Here is an 18,073-nt window from a genome sequence, read left to right as displayed (position 1 = left end):
ACATTTCCACTGTGGAATATAACTCTCTTGAAAGGCTCTTTCTTGGCACTTATTTTGCATTTTTCCTCCCACTAGCAAATGCCCAGTTGGGTCATCTGAGTTGCTGGGCATTTCAACAAAAGAAAAGTGTCCAGATATTGTTTTAACTGGACATTATGGAGAAGAAACCTCACCTGGAGACCTTTCTTATTTTCATTGTTGGTAAGTAATGGTTAAATTCTGAAAGCTGCCTTGTATTCATAGAAAGATAACCGCAAGGAACTACGTCAGCTGCTAGTGATCTGTTTAAAATGAGACCTCCAGAGGACAATCAAGCCATTGTGGGGGGAAATTATGACTGCAGCAGAAGACCATCTGATATGAGTCGACTCTTCAGGACAGGAGGTGACCTGTGTCTTACCCAACTGTGTGTACAGACTTAAATGTCTCTGAGTGAAAGACGAGAGCTGGCCATGAATTGAGAAGAGAAAGACGGCGGGGAGGGAGAAACTTGGACCAAGTTAGAAGAGGGAGGAAGTCCTGCAAGTGGCATTGTGCTGAGGCATTTAAGCTGAGGGGGTAATTTGCAAAGAGAGGAGGCCAAAGGAAAGGAAAAAACACTGCATGTACTGGACTGAAAGGAACTCTTTAAGCTTGGATGTTTTTTAAAGGTATGTTATTTTAGAAAATGTCTACAGATTAATAGCTATATTTTTCCCTGAAGAAATATCAGTTTACTTGATTTAAACAATAAATGTTTTTTTATTTTTTGTAAGATGACAGAAACAGTTGGCTGCTAATTCACTTTAACAGTTGCATTACAAGAAATTGTTGAAGATTGTTTATAAGTGCAGTCATTTTATTGAAAATTGAAAAGAAAAAGCACAAAATAGATAATTTCTGTGAAATGTTTCTTCAGTATTAATGGGGGAGATTTTTCAATAAAAATAAAGGTATTAATTTAAAAAAAGATGGTATTAGTAGTAACTGCCTGCTTGTTTTGTAACTGAAGGGTAGGATTATCTGTTGTGCTTTCTTATTGATTCGGAAGGTGTAAAACTAAACAAGATTATATAAGTAAATACTTCACTCTATAAAGAGTTGAAAGCAAATCAAAGGTTACTCAAGAAAAACAATATTAAAAAAAAACATTGACCCCGACGTGATTTGAACACGCAACCTTCTGATCTGGAGTCAGACGCGCTACCGTTGCGCCACGAGGTCGACGTCATGAGAGAGGCAAAAGTTGATTTAGTATCTGTTTAATTAACATCGCAAAGCAAATACGATTCACTTTGTATTGATTTAAGAAAAATTTGAGAGAACATAAGCCATCAAGAGTGGAGTGTTTTTCTGAGAAAGCCAAGGGCAACGAGGCCTCAGCACGAGAGAGTCTGATAAGATAACTGTCGGCTGGCAGACATTTTTCGTCTTGTCCTTGTGTGGCGGCATCGATCTTCTTGATCCCCAACTCTTTGGCGATTTGATTTCATCAGATCTTTGCAGAAAGTTTCTTCAACTTCTCATCTATATTTCTCAAATGTTCAAGGATCGCAAGAACTACGTCCAGTTGTGCATGTAAGACATCGAGCTCTTGCTCGAGCTGCGACTGTCTCTCGGACAGAGTCTTGAACTCCCGGAGTGTCTTTCTACAAAGCTCCAGCAAAGCGTCTGTCGCTGTTAGCTGCTTCCAAACAGCCAGATAAATCAGAAATTCTCCGACTGCTAGAACTCCGATTAGCAAGCATCCGAATAGGTACACATCTCTCACAGACAGTTGGAACACCAGCATCCGTTTGTCCCATGGATCATTGGTGTATCCAAAAGTTCCGCCCGGGTAGAAAGGGTCCACATCCCCGTTTCCTAGCGTGGAATTCAAGTGCCAGCGTGTCAAATCCATGGTCAGACTGGTGTGAAGGCAGAGAGGGTGCTTGGAATGGAAATGCAGCCACGTCCTCACAGTAACAGATACAGAAAAACCTTGAGAGTGACGTTGAGAAACAGTCAGAGGAAGTGTCTGACTCCGGCGAGAGAGATAAGATAAAGAAAAATCCTGGTCTGAAAATACCTTAATATACTTACATACAGCTGCTGCATACGAAATTACGTTGAGGTGTTTTGGTTTGATCTTTGTTCATTTTATTACATTTTGGTTTTAAATGTTTTAAGTTAAATGTAATTAACAAGAGACTAAGAATTGGATTTCAGGCAATTCTCACGGCCTGCCACTAGGTGGTGGTATTCACACGGAGTAGATCCTCCACTCAGAAGATTTTTTTTTTACTGTTATGGTCCACATTTTTAAGCGAAAATTATGAAAAATAATCGTGATAAAATATGTGAAGATTAGTTTTATTAGACTGTGTAAAAGAATAGGGTAATACTTACTTTTATTTTTTTAGTTCCTAGAATTTCAACTTATGTTTATTTTCTCTTTTATTGGTTTATTTTGAGTCATTTCTTTGTTGCAATTTATGATATTATGTGTGCGAAGAACCTCAATTAAATTTCTATGAAGTCTATTTTTATGTATCTCCAATAATGTGGAGAAAATTCTATTGTCAAATGCAATGAAGTTACAAATGAGTTATCCAGTAGAGTTTAAAGGGTGTCCAGACCTACATTGGATAAGTCTGGTAGACAGAAATGGAGATAGACATTACTTATTACAAGCGGGTAAAGCAGGAAATAATAGTGAAGGATCTTGCACCCTTTAACCCTTGTGCTATCCTAGGCACTTTAACATTGGGAGTTGGGTCATCTAAACCCACTAGACAGTGCTCTGAACCTTTTTTCTTCAATGATTTGTGATCTTCACTGGTGTCCATGGATTACATGAAATCTTTCCACCTTTATCCACCTTTGTCATGGTGGGGAGAACACGTCAATGTAAGGGTGGGGTCATCTAAGATAGCACAAGGGTTAATACTATTGTGGCCTCTGAGTTCAGCACATTTTTGTAACTGATAACTTCTGTTTTCTTCCAGTGATGCAAGAGGATCAGTAAAAACAACCTCACAGCTATTCTGAAGTAATCAAGCTGTTGCATTGTAAAATGGATGGGTAAGTACACAATAGAGATAGAAAGATGCTTCTGTGGTCCAAAGTAAATGTTTCACACCACATTCATGTGTTGGTTTACTTCACTATTTTAGCTTCACTACTATAACTCTTCAACAACTGAAAAGAAGAAGGCAGAGTATCGTGTGAGCATTCAACAGACAAGAGCTGGCAACACCCTTGGCAAAAAAATCCCTTCAAACCTAATATGAACCTAAAAAGCTGAATGCTACTTTTATCAGGTAGTTTGCCATCTCTGGTTGGGTGGAGTGTCCTTACCCCAGGTGGAGGAGTTTAAATACCTTGTGGACTTGTTTACAAGTGAGGGAAGATCGGAGCGTGAGATTGACAGGCAGATCGGTGCAGCATCTGTCGATGTACTGGTCTGTTGTGGTGAAGAGAGAGCTGAGCCAAAAAGCAAAGCTCTCAATTTACCGGTCGATCTTCGTTCCAAAACTCACCTATGATCATGAGCTCTGGGTCATCACCGAAAGAACGAGGTCCCGAATACAAGCGGCTGAAATGAGCTTCCTCCGTAGGGTGGCTGGGCGCTCCCTTAGAGATTGGGTGAGAAGCCCGGTCACCCACTGGGCGGAGACCCCGGGGAAGACCCAGGACACGCTGGAGAGACTATGTGTCTCGGCTGGCCTGGGAACGCCTCGGGGTCCCCCCAGAGGAGCTGGAGGAAGTGGCTGGGGCGAGGGAAGTCTGGGCATCTTTGCTTAGACTGCTGCCCCCCGACCCGGTCCCGGATAAGCGGAGGAAGATGGATGGATGGATGGATGGATGGACTACTTTTATATGGTAAAGTTTGGTTTAAATGTATTTAGTCAAGATTTACTGTATATTTGGAAACTGTACCCAGACTTTGATTTTCAACAGCAAAATAATATTTAGTGATAACTAATCCTTTAAGTATACTAAACTGAGGTATGTAATCTGTTACTGTAATACACATCTTGAATTTCTACCTGAATGACAACTCATTTCACATTTAAATCAGACTGTATAAAATCCGCACATTTCTTGCGACAAACGGATATGTGTCGTTTTTTATGCAAATATACATCAAACAACTTCTGCTCCAAATATAACTTAATTTAACATCTACTTGAAAGCAAAGACAAAAGTGATTTTCCCTAGGTAGCTGGAAGTAAATTCAGTCATCAAGGGGTTAAGGTCTGATAATTGAAACTTTTGTGGGACTAAAGTATGTTTGGTCTGATTTGCCCCCTGATGATGGATTTGTGGTCGTCAGACAGAAGAGGCCTTGCAAGTTCATATGGAATGATTTTTTTATTTACTTTAGAGAGAAAACCGAAGTGATCAAACAAAAAACAAAGTAGCAAAAAAAATACAGTGTATATATATAGACAGAAGTTAAGGTCTCCACCATACGTATTTGTACTCAACAAAGCAGTGTTTACCTTTGCTTAGCATTATAAACATTTCTACACATGATTCAGTTGTTACTAAAACCAGCACGTAGCAGAATGTAGTAAATAGAACTTTCATTTTTTCCTGATTCATTGAATAATTACATCTGATCGATCATATGTTTTAGGGTTAAACTTTTTTTTTCTTTTGCAGTTTTACTCAGAATGATTTTTTTTTACTTTTTATCCTAAATATTCACTATCATCCTAATAGTTTGACCATTTTGTTTTATCATAAAAGAGGTGAAGGGGGGGAAAAAGTTACAGATCCGACTGTGACGCTTACTGGACCTTTTCGGAGACAGAGGGGGAAAAAGACAGAGAGCGGCCATCTGCGGCTCCTGCCACTGGATGCAGTCTCCATGGCAACATGGTGCTCCCGCAGCAAAATCATGAGATGACGGTCTGTGCCCCGCCCCCACGCGCATGCACACAGCCACACCACACACACCTCTAACAGAAGGACATGGTTCATGTCCAAAGACAACTGTACCATATTTTTTATCTACCCCACACAAAAATCAGTTGAATATATAACAATGCTTTTACGAAGCAAAATAAAAAAACAACAGAAAATTCATATTTTTCTTTCATTTACTACAACTTCTCTCATCTTTTACATTATTTTTCTCTTTCTGTTACACATCAGTGTTTGTATGCCATTGTTTTTCAGATGAATTCAGTTCTCTTTCTCATGAGAGCTGCCAGGAGAAGATGATTTATCCAACATGCTCCTCCCTGCACCTAGACTCTGTGTGTGGGATAAAAAACAGTGGATCTCATTTTTATGAGAGTGGGTGATAATCTCATAATAATTTGTGTCTCCTTTTTGCTCAAAAGTTAAAATCTTTCATTACTCTGCGCATGGAATAAAATTGGGAATCAAAATCAACAGGAGATAAAAGAGAAGAAGACAAGGAGAAACCCACTGGAAAAATTCTGTCTTTGTTGCCATCTCTCCTGCATTCGGCTCACCCCTCACATCATTGGACAATTCGGCCCCTCCCATTTTCACACCAGCCATTCAGCTTGTACGCCCTCTCTGCATCTCTTGCCTCTCTCCCCTTATCAGTTGCTTTCCCTCCTGCTTGCACACGTACATGCGTTAAATCTGAAACCCCCCCTCAGTCTATCATACCCCCAAACACACACACACTGTGATCCTGTCTATCTGTGTGGACTCTGTGTATGGTGCTCCTTTCTGCTTTTGGCAATGTCCCGTTTGGTGGAAGGATACCTCTCCCTTTGGAAGAGAGCACACTGAAACTGCTTCTTTTCTCATCTGTCAGGGACTCGCTGTAAGTAAATCCTTCCCTCTGACACTTGCTCTCATCCTTTATATGTCAACCCCACTCTGCACCAGCTCTTACTAACACTCCATTACCCCCTTCTCCTTGATCAAGGGTGCTTACCTTTTCTCCTCTCATGGTGTCCTTCCCCCCTCATCACTCTTTGCTTTTCTTCTGTCTACCACCGATGAATGCACACACACACACCCTATGTTGTCTGTAGGCAAAACAGAGCTGCAGGACAGTTTTTTTTCTTTTGGCATGTGATGGGATTCTTCTTTGTTGCAAAATATTAATGGATTTCTTCTTCTGTATGTGAAAAAAATAGCCAGTGAAGCTCAGCTGCTGGGCAGACTGATGAGGTGTGGTCTTATGAGCTGGAATTATACACATACTGTAGCTATATGCTTATGGAATTTTGATTGTATTTGTTTATTTCAGTAATGTTTTACATAAAAATATTTCATCTATAAAAAATTGATTTCTTGCCATCAGATAACAATCTTTCATCTTTAGCAGTTTTTTTTCTTCTGGATAAATATATTTTAGTTCATTGAACTCAAACAGGTAACATCAAACTGTATCATAATATTCCACCAACCCCAAATTTGATTTTTTTAACCTGAAATCCATCCTGAAATCCATCACTTGCAAGTGATTTTCCCCAACTTAAGTATTACTTTCCAACTGATGCAAGAAGCAGTCTTACTTATCCCCAATACTGTAAATACAATTTTACTTTCATTGATTCAATTTATCTAAAAAAGTAAGTAAGTAGGTCAATCTTTATTGTCACAGAGCGACTCACAAAGTGCTTCACAGTGTTAAAACACGATCAAACCAGAGACGTAACACAAGCTACTTAAAGAAGGTAGAACCCAATAAAACATACTCAGACATTTAAGTAAAACACAGGTAATTATTTAAGAGTGCTAATTTGATTTGCATGTGCAGAAATATAATCTAGCACGAGTAAAAAATGCTAGATAAAAACTTATAGTGACCCAGACGAACCGGCAGTCAGTGAGGTGGAAGTGGAGACTGTAATGTCCTGCTGGTAAAGAAGGAACGCCCCAATACATGATTGGGAGGGGTGAGTCAGGGGGACTGAGATGTAAACTTCATGCAGAAACATGAGCATCATCTGCCAATTGTATACAATTCAGTAATGACCATGTTCAGATCGTTCTGCAGCTATGTTTACCTCTATTGGACAGTGTAGGCTCACCTCAAATTCCCTATTTATTTTTTTTAGAGATCCACTCCTTTACAAAAGATATTTCCAGATTTTTACAAGTGTTACACAGACACATTAAATGTGTTTTGTTTAAAAGGGCTGGATCAAAAATCTACTGTTCAGATCTTAAAAGGGCAGCTAATATTGCAAATGACAAGACATCAGCCATAATAGCCTTGCTAATCATGACAGCTGTATCCTGTCGGTGAGTTTTCGCTGCTGTCTTTTCACTCCCTGCAGACTTGATCAGCTCCAAAGGTGTTTGGGTTGCCATGGGCAACTGTCAGTGCATTCCTCCAGCTCTGTGGTCTGTCATACACACTCTGGGTTTGATGTTTGCTTACTTAATGTGAGAACTCAGACATTTTGGCTCCAATTTATCAATTCTTAACTTTGGGAGGTCTGGAGATGGAATTCTCTTTGACTGAGGTGTAAGCAGGCTGTTGGCCAAAATCCTCGATTTGAGAGCCACAAAGAGAAATTCAGTGTTTGTTCAGGTTAATATGTCTCCATGTAAAAGACGAATTGATGTTAATGCAGCAGCAATTACTTTAATCAAATACCAAAGTTCTTTTTGACCTGGATTTCCCAACCCAGTTTAAGATTCAGAAACCACCATGCTGCATTTTACTCCGATTTTTCCTACAGATGGCTACTGATGTTTGAGAAATGTGATTTCTGTGTCCACCAAGCATCAGACTGAAATGTTCGACCTCATTGTAAACTGTTTGTTCCATTTTGTGTGTTTTTGTGGTTGGTTTTCGTGATTGCTTAGAAAAAAAAACATGTTATTTGTGGTGGTTTTCATAGATTCATACTGAATGTGTGACTGCATGTTTGTGCTTTGTATGCGGACGTTTTAGCCTTTATTTATTTTATACTGTCAAAAGTGTCACCAGCTTAGAGCTTAGTGACTGAGAGACATGCAGACATGTTACGTAGAATATTTTTAGGGAGGCCTCTCAGGGAACTCACAGTAACTTTACTCACCGCGCTCTCCAAGCGGAACATCGGTAAATAAAACTATAGGACAGCTAATTAAAAGTTAAACCGTTTATTGCTAGGTTGAATTGTGTCAGATATCAGTGATTGCTGGCGACGTGTGTTTGTTTTGACTCCCAACTGGCACCATGCTGGGATGTTGATGTGCAGCAAAAGGTCTGCACACGTGTGCACACGTGTGCTTGAGAGAGCTGTGAGCTAATGTGTTGACACAGGCAGCTCCTGCGACACTTTCTTGCCAAGCTTGGCTAAGACCGAACCGGCAGATAAATTTAGGTGCACGTCAGTCAGGGTCTGCAGTGTGTGACCAGAAAAAGTTCAGAATCCATTTTTGCTTGAGAGAAGATATGACAGAGGCTTTTAAAAGAAATGGTTTTGTATATAGCAGCATTGTGATCCATCCATTTTCAAATCCCTTCATGGGTCACAGGGTCGCCCCAGCCTGTCCCTGCTATTGTTGGGCAGACCCTGGACAAATCGCCAATCTGTTGCAGGGCCAATATGATGAAAAACTGAATTTTCTCAATGCATTTTCAATTTGGAACAGGTTACAGATAAAATATGCCACACTTTCATTAGCTATGTCATTAAATTTCAGTTAGAATTGCATCTACAGGTTTACATTGAAGGGTAAACAGCATGTAAATTGTTAATACTCCCACACGCCGGCATGGCAAACAAAAAGGGGAAAATCCAACTCCCTCGAATAAATCAGTTTTCTCCACACTGTCTGCAATTTATGTTTACCATTCAAGAATTTTACACTCAAATTGGGCAGCATTGGAGAGCACTTTCAAGGAGAAATTTCTTGGCATTTCTCACTGCATTTGAGGCTGATGTGTGTGTCATGGGAAAAAAAGGCCCGTGGCTGAGGGCTTCTCTCTTCAGTGCAAGGTTTTCCATATATTTGACTCTTACATAAAGGCTGTTTTTGACCTTGCCGCTCCAAAAGCATTCAGATGACCACTGTTATGCCTTAACTTTACATTTTTTCCCAGGTTAGGCCATTTTTGACGCACTTTCACCTGCTTTTTGTAGTTTTTGGGGTGGATGGCACTGCCTTTTTCCATTAATATACATTTAGCTTAGAGCCTCTATTTGCTTGGTTATTTAAAGACACAAATTATTTCAGGATGAGCTCCTCAACCCTGTGGCATGTGCTCCTCTTTCACTGAAATAATTCTCCGCACTGGGAGAGGGGGGTTGATGGGAAAACACCAAAAAAAAAAAAACAGGATAGAAATCTGTGTTTTGTGTTGATGACAATCCTTTATGTGTTTATCTAACCTCAAAATTATTATGCATAGGCTGTGGGCCTTACATAACTGCCCCTTTGAATTTCAGTTACGATGGTTTTGCAAAAGCCCTGGCGGCTTATGAATTTCAGCAAAGTGTTTGTTTGATCTTTGTGATTCAGCTTTATTAGAAAATGGCTTTTTTTTCTTCCCTTTCCTCTGATGTTTGTAGGATGTGACAGAGTGTGTAGGTCATGAATGTCAAAACGCATGTGCAGAATCGTTTTCCAGAGTTGTGTTGTGGGTGTCTGATTTTTGTTCATTTTTCAAACTAATGGTTAAAGTCAGTGTTGAGCCATTAACTATTGATGAGAAATGGACTGGTGGGGTGTGACGTCACTTATACAAAATAGCTTACTTCAAGCTCCAACCAAATTACGTCAATTTTTCGTAATAGGGACATTGCCTTGTTGGAACCAATTGTCAATAAACAGGGCTTAGTCCAAGTCGGTCTGAATCATCATTACCAGTCTTGAATCTGTCAATCAAATGATTTGAATGTTTGACCACATCCTTTCATTGACGCAACTAGTTGGCAATTTTTTAACTTGTATAACTTCAACTACAAAGAAAAGAAATTAGCATTAGCAAGAACATGTTAAAAAATGTATTATAGAATTAATGAGTAGGATATGTTTATTTCTCCGTGGACTTCTATAGGATTTTGGCTTCTTGGAGCCTGCAAGTACTTACTGTTTGGACAGTGCAAAAACATTGTTCATGGGTTATTTGGTGACTGTAAATCGTCCCTTAGGTGAGAATGTGAGTTTGTGGTTGAGTGACCTTGCATCAGATGGCAACCTATCCATGGTTTACCCTGCTGTCAGCCAGCAGTAGCTGGGATAGGCTCCAGCAACTTTGTGACCCAGAAAGGGATTGAGTGTTTATAGATAGACACTTGATTACTTGGGTTCAAGTTAGAAATGTTACCAATTCGTTCCTAAAATGTTTTTTTGTTGCTATTTTTTACTCATTATGTTGTAAATTAGCTGTTGTGCTTCACAGCACCGTCTTTTTGCATGTCATGGTTCTGTGAAATTGCCTAACATTTGAATTTATATCCCTGGTGGATATTTGTATATATGATTGACTCAATCAGTGTTAAGTACAAAGATCTTTTGTCTATCAGACAATCTCAAGTCATCGCTTCTCCGTTTCTGTCCTTACAAGGTGTTTCTGCCGCAAAACTTTGCTTCTCTATTTTTACCAGACTGATTACAAAACAATGAGGTCACACAAGAAGTATTGCCTCCTCTTCATCTATTTTTATCAGACATTTACCCTATAAGTAGTACTCATCTATGTTTTGAGGCAGATAAAAACCTGCCTGAACTGGTGACGGAGCTGTTGGTTTACCTCCTCCAACCATCATCATAGCCAGTGAGCCAGGCACTCTGCACCAGCAGTCAGAGCAAGGGCAACACAGCTCTGCACTGTGCACAACCTGAAGGGATCTTTGCACTCTCATGAGTTTGCTAAGCCATAAATAACTTCTTCCCTGGAGACATACAAGGGAACTTTTTTTCTGTGCGCTTAAAACTGTGACCAATTCATGCCATGGTGTACCTTCATGCTTGAAAATCCTAAAAAAAATAAAAGCTAAAATAAATGGAGGGGTTATTTGTTACCACCTACATTTATTCTAGACATTTGCCCCCAAAAATACCAAATCTATTATTCACTATCAATGTTTATTTGTTTCACTAAGAATAATTGCAATTATTATGCGTGTCTCCTTTTCCACTGCTTTTGAATAGTTTCTGTTCTGGCTATATACGTCTCTGAGCTTGTGTGCCATTCAGAGCACGTGTCTGCTATTAGTCTGAAGAGTATGAGAACGGATCGGGCTATATATAGAAATGCATGTATGTGTAGGACTGTGCAGGAGAATGGAAGTTGGCTTAACATGCAGATTAGGGTCAAACAGGCTCTCTTTAGTCTGTTTCTTGGTGGATGTAGATGGTCTTATTCAGGTTTACATATTTGCATGTGACTCTTAATGGGAGCAATGAGTGGGGAAAGCTGGAGGTGGGGTTATAGTATGACTCAGACTAGAACAGCTGACTGCATGTGTGTGGATTGTGCTTGGCCCAGAGTTGTCAAACTCCAACCCCATGATGGGTAGCCCTCCAGTTCTCAGACTCACGCTCTGTTACACACGATCCTAAATAGTCCATGAAATATTACATGAACTTGAAGGCTAACGTGTCATTTCACAGTCTAAGCTGTCTGAAGGCACTTTAAATACCAATGAAAATTCTGTTTTGGGTGTTTTTAGCATGTTCTTTTGGCCTTTTTCTTATGATGGAGGACATATATTAGGAAAACAAAGCACTAAATTGTATTTCTGAGTATTTCTTTATTCAGATCATTTTGAATCAACAGTTGAAAAAATGCTGCTTAAAAAGGACGGAAACAATTGACTGGACGGGTGATGAGCTCCCCTGCTCTGCTTCAACGGAGGGCTCTCAGCAATGGGGCAGGGAAGGGGGCGTGGTTTCTCTGTGCCAGTGGTGCTACTGCTGCTCTGCTGAAACTATGTACTAGAAAACAGTTTTTTGTTTATTTTAGCTAAAAATGGCGTAATCCTCATTAAAATATTAACAAGATGATTGGAGTGGGTCCTCAACATTTTTTTGAGTGCCCGTCCTGTGCTGACTTTTATAATTTTGGATGACCTGTGGGCAGGTTCATGCAGTCTAGTCTTGACATGCAACATGGACAAAGTTGAACGTTTTTCTCATTAAAGGCCCAAACCGGTCACTCTTTTGTAGTGATCTTGCAAGTCTCGCCTCACTTTATAACCAAGATAATACCCCCCCCCCCCCCCCCCCCCCCCCCCCCCAACATTGTGAAGATGTGTTCAATTTAGTTTGTTTAGTCTTTTAAAACACGAGACACACACAGAAATGGCCTTTTTAAGTATATATCAAAGATAATTTAAGTCAAAATAAAAATAAAAAATGAACTAAATGTAATCACCTAAAATCTAGTCAATTCCAATTTTGTACTGCTCTTTCCAATCAGAGCCAAGCAGTGTAACTGGAAGGTTTTTGTTTAATTTTTAGCACTGTTCATGTATTTGTAATTTAAATTTGAGGAATATCAAGAATACTTGCGGAGAAAATGAAGTGCTCTGATTATTGAAAAAAATACGGACGCATCAAAGAGCTTTTGTCATTATTAATCTGAAACATGTTGAATTTTTTATCTTCAGCCAACAAAGAAAAGCTAAGGTTAGAGGAATGTGATCTCTATTATTTCTCACTGGAACTCTGCATTATTACAGCTCAAGAGTTTTTGTTTGTTTGTTTTTTTTAAACAGAAAAGTCAGGAAAGATTGTAATAAGAAATTGTAACTGTCAAATCTTTTTTTATCCGCAAGTTTAACTTTTAAACACAACAGATTGAAGTGCATACACACTTAATGATCAGCAGGATAGAAGCTTTATTAGCTGCAGCCCTGCCTCCTCTGCTCCATCTCATACAATCTATATTTAAGCCATTACCTTTCTTTGACTGTTTCTACTGTTCTGAGCTCTTTTATTCAGTTACTGACATCACCAACAAGGTTAACAGCTTATTGCTCACTTCATCCTGATCACTATCAAACCTGGGCTGATGCCCATTGGAGCTGGCTCTGCAGATAAACCCTATAGCAACCAGGTTGTCAGTAGATTACACAGCAACAGATGGCAACAAAAAAAGTACCTTCATTCTTTGTTTCAATTTAGAATCATCACATGAAAAAAAAAAATGTTTCAACTAAGTCGGGGAACAAGCAGAGTGGGAAAGCGCAAACATGTAGCAGAAGAACATGTTGCATATCAGAAAAAAATCTTTCTGTGCAACCTACATATTTCAGTAAAAAGTTTTTAGTTTTATTAGCTTTTATTTTGAAAAAAAAGTTTTTCAGATTAAAAAACAACAACCTTTTTTCCAGTTGATTACCTCCTGATTGTTAATTTTTTATATTTTTCCCTGGATTTTATAATGAATCTTCCAAACATTTTTTGCCATTACACAGCTGTCCTTTAACCATTTATTTTCTGAGAATTTGGGATATTTCTTTTCTGAGTAGTTTAAGTTTCCTTTGTTAGTATTTTAGATAGAAGGCAAATTTTGCAACATCTAAAAATCTCTATTTGGTAGGTGTCACAAAACAGGCAGACGGCTGGTTCCAATTGCAGCAGGTTCAACCCTTGTGCTATCTTAGATGACCCCACCCTTACATAGACGTGTTCTCCCTACCATGACAAAGGTGGATAAAGGTGGAAAGATTTCATGTAATTCATGGAAAACAGTGAGGATCACAAATCATTGAAGAAAAAAGGTTCAGCGCACTGTCTAGTGGGTCTAGATGTCCCAACTCCCAATGTTAAAGTTCCTAGGATAGCACAAGGGTTAATAGCTCAGCAAAAAGTCCCCAAAGCTACATCAGGGTCAGGCAGGCAGGGGTCAATAATGAGCATGGGAGCATCAAAGGAGAAACAGGAGTAGTCACGATCCAGGTGAGAATCGGGGAAGGCAGAAGGCAAACGGAGTCAGAAACAGGTTCAGGGTCAGGGGACAGAAGATCAGGTCCAAATATAACGCTCAGTAGGGAAGGCAGAGAAGCACAAGTTGTAGAGCGTCTAGAGGGGGGGGTTCTTTCTGTTGTGACATATTGAGATTTACATCTTGCAATTACTGTCTTATTTAGGAAGTGTTTCGAGAGCTTGATTGACAAGAACTAATTAGTTTACCGGGCGTGTGACCTTTCTTAACACTGCCCCTGCTGTTATTACTTCTCCACAGACAGACAGATCTCTTCTAAAGTAGCCCTTTCAATCCCCCATGTTAACTTATTATCAAACTAACTGTAACTGGTTTCCTGATGACTAGTGAGTGACAGTGGGGTATGGACAAGGTGCACAAAAACATGGAGGGTAAAAAATTTAGATCAGTTTGCACAGATTGATAACATATTGATAGATCTCTCCAGGGTTTGAACAGCAGTAAAAGGTAGAGGATCCAGCAATCCTGTGACCGCAAATAGGTTGGATGGATGGATGACAGACAAAATATATTTTTGGTTTTCTTTTCTTCACACCTATTGTTCCAGATTATGCTTTGAAAGAATCATAAAGGCAAAAACATTTAGGGATTGAGCACAAAATGTGTCTATTCAAAAAGCAATTAACTTAGTTTTTAATGCTTTATTCAATGTATATACTGTACATGTACAGTACGTAGCAAATTTTTGACATCTTTAAATGTAAACTGTTGTCATGAATGTGCTCCTCCTACATTGCATTTGCGTGATTCAGCACACTGTGGATTCAAGATGGGCTTTGTCTGTTGCAGTCCGGGTCTCTCACTCCCTGCAGCCTGCACAAATTGTTAGCCAATGATGCAATCAGTAGTTCTGCTAGTTTAAAATTCTCAGCCAATCAGGCTGCGCCAGTAGGAGGGTATCCAGTCAGCTCATGCTTGTAAACATCTCTGACAGGAGGAGGGCCTTTCAATTTCCAGTCCCACCCTCTGTTTTATTCTGTATTCCGCTTTGAGAATTGTGCTTTACAGGGAAGTAGGGAGGGGAGGAAGGGGATGAGTGGTCAGTGTGGCTGTAGAGGAAGAGAGGAGTTTCATGTGGAAGGGCTTGGTCTTCACACAAAGCAGCCATGAAGCCTTTCCGGACTGATGGCCTCCACTCTTCTGACAGTAGGTAGCGTCTCTGTCAACTGTCTTTGTTTGGCTGCGTCCATGTGTGACTTTCCAGTGTCTGTTCAGCTGTCGGCTCAGAGGATCTGACTGAAGCGAGTTTGTGTTTGCAAAGGCTGTCAGTGCACATCTGTTGGCAAGTTTGTGTTGACAGCGTGCTGCCTCTACAGGTGTCTGAGAGGGGGCAGGAGAGGGAATAACCCTATTTTCACCATCTTCGCTGCCCTTTTCCTGAATTGGGCAGTTCACATTTAAATTTCCTGTTTTGACTGTATCCCCATGAGAATTTAATCCAAGATTTAAAAAAAATGAGCTTTTTTTATTATTCTTTTGAGCCAACCCTCAAATAAAGCATTGTGAGCCTGAATCACAGGTTTTTTTAAGTCACACACAGACCCTACCGCACACTTACACACAGCTGAAAACACACACCATTACAATAATCCTAAGAGTTTTGTGGAATTATTCCGACTCACCAGCATCAAATTACTGAGTGTTTTGTGGCCTTCAAAACCCTTAAAAAGTTTTTATTTTTACATCACTATGTGACAGCTTGCTGCAAGATGGTTTCTGTCACAAATGCATCATATTTCAGAGCTTCCTGCTGTCCTTTATTCCATCCTGCTGTCTCCCACTTAAGCCAGAATCTGCATGCCTTCACTGTACTTTAAAGCCTGTCAGTTAAGGGGTCACGGTTGCTTTAGAGCATTAAAACTTAAAGTTGTGGCCTACTTTGAAGTTAAACAGAGTTTGATCTCCTGAATACAAAAATGTGAGAACTCGCAGAAGTATATTGGCCTGTTGTTGCACTTTGTAATAATCATTTGAGCTTAACAATAAGCTTAGTAAAAGTTTTCTTTTTCTTTTCCATCCATTAATTAAACTGTGTGAAGGGGGGGTATTTGAGGTTAAAATGTATATTGTTTTTAGTATTCATCTTTTTTTTTTCTTTTTACATAGTTCGCCACTCTTTTTACTTTTGTCAAAGTAACAACAAAAAAAAAAGATTAAAACAAATGTGTGTCAATCTGTACTTAAGAACATCATCACATGCTTGGTATTTTCACGCTTCGCTGAATCTACAGCTAATGAAACTTTTGCATCAATTTCAGCCTCGATTCCTCTTAGGAACGATTCTTCTCTCCCCAAATGACCCCGACCTTCACGTCCTGATCACAACTGAAGAAATCCAAAATCAGAACAGTTTTACATGCATATATTTGGTCTTTTCGGTTGGTAAATCTTCTTTCAGCTACCAATAGTTGTTGTGTCGCCTGACTAAAGTGATGAAAACAGAATAGAATAAAACTTTATTGATCCCAATGACCTTGTTACGATAGCTCTATTAACCCTTGTGCTATCTTAGATGACCCCACCCTTACTTTGACGTGTTCTTCCTACCATGACAAAGGTGGATAAAGGTGGAAAGATTTCATGTAATCCATGGACACCAGTGAAGATCACAAATCATTTAAGAAAAAAGGTTCAGAGCACTGTCTAGTGGGTCTAGATGACCCAAATCCCAATGTTAAAGTGCCTAGGATAGCAAAAGGGTTAAAAACAGCAGATAGATAATAAATAGCACTAAAAATACGCAAATACACATAACAGCAGTATTATTGAACAGTGTCTGTGAGGCGTTGTAGAGTCTAATAGTTGTCAGGAGGAAAATGGTGTAACTCAGTGTGTACTTTTCACAACACATGCTGATATTGACTATAGGTAAAAAGTTCAATTTATTCGTAATTTTGTTTGTTGTTTTTGTGACATTACTTTTGGGGTTATTGAGCAAACTAGTTAGGAATTTAAACTAACCTTTAAATTCCATTGGTGAAACTTCATTCATTCATTCATTCATTCATACGTTCATTCATTCATCTTCTGATCCTGTTTTGTCCCTTTCGGGGTCACAGGGCTGCTGGAGCTTAGTGGGCGAAGGCAGTAAGCTCAAGGACAAGTAAGGACATTCTGGACAGGTCGCCAGTCTGTCGCAGGACCACAAATCCCACACCCGTACACATTCACATTCACACCTATAGGGACAATGTAAAGAAACCAATTAACCTATGAAGCATGTTTTTGGACAGTGGGAGGAAGCCATTGATGAATCTCTATTTTGATATTCAAAGGGTGGCTGTGGTGCAGAGGTAGAGTGGCCAACCTCTGATCAGAAGTATGTAGGTTCGATGCCCGCCCACGTGTCAAAGTGTCCTTGGGCAAGACATTTAATCCCCAATTGTACCTGGTGGTTAAAAAGTAAGTTGTTGCCAATGTTCCGCAGCAGAGCTGCCATCAGTGGGTAAATGGGACTATGACTGCAAAGCGCTCTGGGCCTTCTAAGATGGTTAATTGCTTCATAAGTATTTATCTTGTTTTTTCAGTCAAAATTAGTTTTTTTTTATTAGTTTATTACCTGTACGTTGAGTATTGCCTTGACTTAAACATTCAATTATGAATTGGAAGCAACATCTTTTTGTGCTGAAAGATTTATACTTTGAAACTTCTCTAAACCTTTTTGCATGAGTTGCAAAAAGGTCATCACCTTTTCAAGCAGGTTTGAAAACAACTATCTCAGCCCAAAGATTGATTCTGGTTTCGTATGGATTTTCCGCCTTTTAGACAACAACTTCTGCTGAAAGCCGGACGATGTGACCTCACTTGATAGGTTCAAAATGAAAGATTCAAATATTAGAACTAAAATGCCTGTGTTCTTCTTAATAAAATGTTCTTTGACAAAAATCACATTAGTGCTGCTTTTTTTTTTACCCGATCCAAGGCTGAATAGACTTTTTGCTGACTCTTTGGTAAATGTGGTGCACCTGGGTTGTAGTTATGAAATGAGTACCATCATTTTCATGGACAGATCTGCTGTCTCTTGCTGCAAACTAACTAAAATTTGCGCACAGATGTTTTCACACAACTTGGCAGAAGATGTTGTTCTAGACGTTCAGGTAAAAAAATGCAGCAATTTTTGAAATAAATGTGGATTCTGTGATGTATCTTTTATTTCGAATCCAAAAATCACAGGAGAAAAGTCTTTGTTTTCCATGTAAAGCAGAACAAAACATGCTT

The 18,073-nt window shown here is 39.4% G+C and overlaps 1 protein-coding gene and 1 non-coding gene across 10 annotated transcripts in view; one reads left to right on the top strand and one right to left on the bottom strand.

Moving 5' to 3' along the window:
• Nucleotides 1-317: 317 nt before the first annotated feature.
• The window catches only part of trim3b (tripartite motif containing 3b), a 31,268-nt gene continuing 13,512 nt past the window's right edge, over nt 318-18,073 (top strand). For 2 of the 9 annotated variants that reach the window (XM_078931119.1, XM_020708793.3), the window contains exons 1-2: nt 318-650; nt 2,967-3,042. The gene's annotated coding sequence lies outside the window, so the exon portion shown is untranslated. Of the gene's footprint in view, nt 651-2,020; nt 2,036-2,966; nt 3,043-5,536; nt 5,774-14,732; nt 15,006-18,073 lie in introns of those variants that run through there. The other 7 variants (XM_020708794.3, XM_020708792.2, XM_078931117.1 and 4 more) reach the window with 4 other exon arrangements.
• Nucleotides 1,132-1,203, bottom strand: trnaw-cca (transfer RNA tryptophan (anticodon CCA)). The gene has a single exon. It is a non-coding gene; the product is annotated as a tRNA-Trp (tRNA).

Source organism: Oryzias latipes, chromosome 14 (genome assembly GCF_053564925.1).
Source record: "Oryzias latipes strain Hd-rR chromosome 14, Olatipes_Hd-rR_3.1".
NCBI lineage: Eukaryota > Metazoa > Chordata > Actinopteri > Beloniformes > Adrianichthyidae > Oryzias > Oryzias latipes.
Note: the sequence above shows the minus strand (reverse complement) of the source record. Positions and strands in the feature narration are given on the sequence as shown.